This window comes from Corvus kubaryi, unplaced genomic scaffold, assembly GCF_017639235.1.
Source record: "Corvus kubaryi isolate FWS band 111438036 unplaced genomic scaffold, C.kubaryi_AGA036_p1.0 37391, whole genome shotgun sequence".
Lineage (NCBI taxonomy): Eukaryota > Metazoa > Chordata > Aves > Passeriformes > Corvidae > Corvus > Corvus kubaryi.
The window spans coordinates 6147968-6154404 of record NW_024581130.1 but is presented as its reverse complement, the minus strand read 5'-3'; positions in this window follow the sequence as shown (position 1 = coordinate 6154404).

The window sequence follows — 6437 nt, the reverse complement described above, 5'->3', positions numbered from 1 at the left end:
CTGAAGGATGAGATGGATGTCCCCCAAAACCTGACAGACACGGAGCCCCCTCTTTGCTACCTGCCACAGGAGCGCCTCTGATCCGTGAGCCCAGAGCTCCTGTCTGCCAGCACAGGTGATAGCTGGTCCTCTGAGGAGATCAGAGGATGTGAGATCCTGGCTATTTCATCCTAGTGGAAGTAAATCCTCAGTGACAGATGCTGGGTGCTGGCATTACAATATTCTAAACACTAATTACCAGAAATCTAGTTTCCAAATCTTTTCACTTTTAAGATAACACTGCAGCAACCATGCTGAAGTGGGATAATTAAACAAAGCACTATCTCCTCTCCCCTCCTCCCCCAGTCGCTCTGCAGCCCTGTCTGTCATTTCCCAGCATTGCTGAGATGCGGTGGGCTGATAGGGAAGCTCAGTTACTGTGTGCATTTTACAGGAGGTGTGGCTTCAGCGCAGCTTCTTCACCAGAAAGGAGCCACAAGGAGCTCTGGCTGCTCCTGTGGATGGTTTATCACTGGCCTGAGTCTAGCCAGAAGTAGGTGGAAAAAAATATGTAAGAAGGGAAAGGAAGAGAAGGGAAGAAAGAATGAGAATATTTGCCCCTTTTCCCAAAGCAAGAACAAGCAAAATCTCACTCTCTTTTTGAAACTCACCGATAGTGAATCCAGCTTTGGCAGCTCTGATAAATGTCCTGAAGCATCTAAATACTTGGGCTACAAGAATAGGATTACTGGCTGTCAGAACTTGCTTATCTTTTGAATATTCTGCCCAAAGCAGCAAAAAATTGGGTAATAACCTGGTACTGACAGCTCTTCTTTAAGGTGCAGCAACTTCAGCCATTGCCTTAGTTCACAGTTCTCTCTCAGCTTATTAAAACAACTTCTGAGACCCTTTATGTGTTTCAGTTTTGGTCTTAAACCAAGAAGAGGAATTGTCATTTCACATCTGGCCACTTAACAAAATTCCTTCTCCAGATCTGGACTTTTCAGGAACATATACTATATGTAGCTTATATCTATATCTATATATCTATATCAATATCTATCTTTCCCATTTTGGAAAGTCTTTTAGAGCATGTGTTACAGTGAACACCACTTTAAGCCATGTATTGCTGGATAAGGGGAAAAGATCTTCTGTTTTTAGATTAAAAATCTATAGCCAAGACTTGTGGCTCCTGAATACACACTCTTCAGGGATTTGTGTGGAATTTTAGTTTTGTGTGCATTTTTACATTCAGTAGTTAGTTTTTTTTTACTTACCTAACAGTTTTCACTGTTACAAAATGCTTGCCACTGGACAGTCTACATTTTCACCTTAATTTTGGGCCATTTTTGCTTCTTGCACATGCCCAGCCCCCAGGAAAACAAAACTCCCAAGTCACATATTTTTGCATCATTCTGCTTATCACTCACAGAAAATAAAGGGGAAACCCCCCCCCCCATCATCTTCCTTGCATTTTCTCCAGGCTGTTTGCTAAACTTTTTAATCAGTTAGATTTTTCTGAACTTCTCTGTCGTGGCTTTTGTTGCTTGTCTCTTCAGTTTTGTGATGATGTCTGTAGCTCTCAGCTTAGACACTGTTCAGAAAAATAAACAAAAAAAAGCCAGCTGAAACCCCAAAAATAAAATAAAGATTGTTCTTTCTCAGGCTTCTTAACTGTAAGTCAGGCACTCTGCATAGTTACTTTGCAGAGGTAGAAGTAGTTTATATATTTGCTTTCACTCAGGATTTCTGTTGAGCAGGAAACAAAACACACACTTCTGGAGATGCACAGAAGGAAATAGCAGCTTATCTATGCATAGGAAACAAATTACTTTTGGGTGGAACAAGAATGTCACAGTCCAGAATTGATGTGGTTTTCATGTTATCTTAAAGAATGATGTGAAATCTTTCCCCGTTGCATTTTTTTAAATGAAAATGAGATTTAACTGCACCACTGAGGTACTCGGATTCAGGGCATTTGCACATTGTGTGACTCCCAGCAGACTCCTGGCTCACTTCTCTGAAGGTAATTTCATTGTGACAGCCACGAGATAGCATCTATAGATTGTTCTGCAAAATGTAACTTTCCATTAGGAGCCGGGGGGACGATTCTCTGGCAATCAGCACTCCTTGATAAACATTTATTTTTTGTCTTCTTCGCCTGGACGAGACTCTGCTACAGTGCTTGGAACACCTGCCAGACCAGATCTAGTTGCATTTCTTATAGCTACTGGAAATCCATAGAGTGGCAGTCGCTAGCAGTAATAACAGTGGTCAGACAAACAACGCCGTTCTTTAGTGTCCTGTTTACATATCCCATCTCAGAGTGAAGATCTTGTCTCCTGACTGCTCAGGCCTGGCTGGGAAGGAGCTGGCCAAGGACAAGGGGACACACTTGTTTGGTGTTTTATACGTCTTCCTTGTTAATATCCAGGTTTATCATGAAAACAACTTTTTTTTTTTGTTTTTAGATTTAAATTACATGTAGTTGTGGGGCTTCAAAGTCTGTGATTTCTATTTTTCCCCTGCTGCTGCCTTTTTGCAGAGCAGCTGATTTTCATTCCAAGGATGGTGTGCAGAGCAGCCTACTAGTTAACACAAGAGGCAGCCATCTGACAAAGGAGTGGGAAAGGACTTGGGCTTTCTGTTCTAATAATCACAAGTGCCAGTAACAGGACAGGACGAGAGGCTCAAACAAAAATAAATTAATTAGCAAGGACATTATTTATGCACTGGGAATTCCTAGTGTGTGTGGTGTCTGCTCTAATAACCCATGGACAAATCACCTCCCTTTGCTGTAACACCTTAGGGAGAGGGCCAGCAGAGAAATACAAATGTAAGTTCCCATCTAAAGGGAAAAGGATAAGTAGCAGCTTGAAAATCTGCAGGGAAAGGCCCTGCATATGCATAAAGAGCAGAGAGATCCATATGGACACCTGCCCCTCAGCACAGCTCCTCTTGCTCCTGGCTAGACAAGTTCCAGAGTGATCTGTACTTAATACCAACAGGATTAAGGCCCACGGGGATCTGAGCATTCCGAGCTTGCTGTTCCCAGGGCGGTGAAACAGAGGTGAGCACAGAGGTTTTAGGAGAAAAGAAAATAGGAAAGAAATAAAAAAAAAACTTTTCACAGCGTTTTTTTAAAAACAAACGTAACCATGTAATTTGTCTTACATTGTAATTACTTCTCTGTTTGAGATGTTCACTATTTTCTGCCATTGTAATTTCACATACTGGATAATTAGTATCCTCTGCACAGAACCAACAGGAATGGCTGGGCTGCAGGAGAACGCTTTTATCGTGGGATGGTGCTACAATAAAATATTGTCTCATTTCTTCTCAGTGCGTGACTCAAATCCAGGTGTGCAGAGGAGTAAAACTGAAAGGCCAGAACATTAAGTTAAAAACCAAAGAAAGATAGTTTGTTGAACAGTCCAGCAGAGCAAAGAAAAGACATACGGTATAAAATTGATATGAACGTGAACATCGTTTCAAGAACTGATAGGAAGGTGAGCATGAAATTGGTGTTTTGAAACAATCCCCTGCAGATGACCCTTAGAAAAGAGCCATTGATTCCATATGGAGGTAGAAGTCTGCCTCTTTTTGCTTCTGAGGGATCAGACACAGAAGTTGAAATAACAAATCTGTGTAGAGTATTGCCTGAAATACTGATTTTCAAACACTGTCTAATGACTCAGTGAAAGAATATCACAGCTGCATCCAAATTCCGCTTCAGTTCTATGGAAGCAGAGTATGATGTGCTAGGAAACAAATATGCAGCTTCCCTTCTCAAATAAATCCATTGAGAATTATATCACAGGATTTTGAAACTGCGAAGTGAATACCTGGATATTAAGTTAGTGAGGACTTCTTTAAAGCATTTCTTACACTATCCTTTGTACCAGGCTTTAAATGATCTCACAAGACTCTGGACTAAAAGCTGTTACACATATTCTTGGAAATCATTGCCAGTTTTAGTCTGAAATAGGATAAGGAATTTAGATTTATATGCTGTGCTACTGCTTACCTGTGCAAACCACTACACTGTGTTACCGAATTTGTGTAACTTTATCCAGTGTGAACATGGTAGATATTGCCAACACAAGGTAAAACCTAATGCTTCAACAGGACGTGAGCTTACTATGACAACAGAAAAAATAGATGTCAAGATATGCTTGGGGAAAAAAAAATTCCATAACTTTTGAGTGATAAAATTTACATTTACAGATCTGAATGGATGCCTCACTTCTCTGACAAAGGTGCCTTTCACTGAGGTTGTTATCACATTACTCTGTATTTTAAATGGGGAAAAACACTGTTCCTCATGGAGATATCCTGTCTACTAAAAAATGGCATGGAAAACATGAAGGAGGTTATTCCTAAACAACACTATTTTTAGGCAAGAAACTACTTTTACTGTCAGTTTTCCAAAAGTAATATACAACTCAGGCACAGGGAGGCAACAGACTAGAACAGTAATTACAGCTGATCTCAGGCAAACTTGAGAAATAGTTTCTTGCATGTAGCCAAGAGGAAATAAAAATTCCTCAAATCATACCAGCCAAAAAATGGTATAATGCAGTCTCTTATGTTGTAGAATCCAAGTAGTAATATTTAAATGCAATGCCATTATCCTATTTCTAGGAAAAGAATAATTTCTAGGGTTCATTAGAACGTTATGAATTTCACTATATTGAAAATCATTTTGAATTTAAAACTGCAAACTAATTCTCAATACAAAGATAAAACCTAAAGAGGAAAAATAAATGTTACAGAATCCTCCTAGAATTAATATTGGATTCTCCAAGTTCAAATTACAATAATACCATCACCAAGAGGGTCCTCAATTAACCTCATCTGACATTCCAAGCAGAATATTTTAAGGGTTGTGAAGCATGCAAATAGAAACTTCAATTAAAGACTGACTTCATACATTGGACAGCCTGTGAGAATAATGTGAAAAATTATGTAACCAACCTGGTGCTTCAGTAAACACCCACAGATGATGGAGAGGAGACTGACAAAATTGAGGATCAGCGTCCTAAATCCTTTCTCAGGTAGAGCCTAGAAAGATTAAGAGCTTGTTTACTCGGGGGAGCAGGGTCTCCCTTCACATTCTTTCCATCTTGGTTTCTGCACGTTCGGATGTCCTGCATTTGCACAGCACAAGTCTCAGCATGCACTAACTGCTGAGGGAAAACAGATCCTGTGCTTCTTTTGGAACTGTGGTAGATTCAGAGTGCATTAAGTGAAAGCATGCTAAAATTCCTTGGGTGCAGCTGGGCCACAGGCAGCTCCTGCCTCTGTCTCCCTACCAGGAGCTGTTCCCTCTGGAACGCTGGGAAGTGGCCGGGGAGAGTCCTTGGCCAGGGGAAACACAACCCAGAGGTCACCTTGGTGACACCTGCCATTAATATGACTGTGCTTAGGCACAGGAGCATCGCCTGCCTGCAGTGGGACAACCACCCTGGAAGGGAAAAGGGGAAGGTTCAGGCTGCTGTGTGAGGAAATGTGGCCACAAGGCTCTCTCTTCAGGTGGCTGATTTGCTGAGGGGTCAGTGAGGGGTTTTTCTGCTCCTCTGCACTCAAGTGAGAGCCCAGCATGAATCTTTTTGCACCACTGGTATAAAACCTGTCAGCACTTGGCATAGGCAGCTCGTTAGTACCGAGAAACTGATCCAGGCTTGTGACTATTTTTCCTTCCTTTACACTTCATTTTAACTTTCCTTATGCTTCTATTAGATGTAACCAATATTAGATATTCTGACACACCTCCAGGACCTGTTTTCTCATATATCTGCTGGAGACTTGTAGCTGTTTGAAGTTTTAACCTTTCCTCAGTGACTGTGGCAGAGAAAACCCTACTTAGACTTGCTGCTTGTTGTGTGCATTTAAAATTTCCTGCTTCCACTCTATCAAAAGGGTGTTTGTATGGATTTGCCCAAGCCCTATTTTATTTCATGCATGCTGATAACCCTTTCCCCTAAATGTTCATAGCGGTGACTATTTTCCCTCTTCAAGACCAGAAACACTGGTTAAAAAAGATTGTGAGAATGTAGTAGTTCACTGCATCTCAGCTATCCATCCTCAACTGCTCTGTTCCCCCTTCTGCCATCTGACATATATTTTCTCCTTCCATTCTTGTTTGGCTTCTCCCACCTGGAAAGCTTCTCTTACCAGAGCATTCTCAAAATGTGACTGCTGGCTCCTGCCTTTTCATGCAATTAAAAACAAAAAATAGATAAACACTGTCTCCCTACCTCCAAAAACTATTAATAGAAGTGTACTTACTGTGCACAGTGCAAACTAAGAATAGTGTTAAGTACTATATATCCTAATTAGCAGAGTACAGTAATGCTCTCATTTTAATCAATGGGTTTTGAAGTTCCAGCTTTCATGGTATGCAGTGAAGTACATTTCAGAATGCAGCACCACAGAACTCTGTGGCATATTTCATA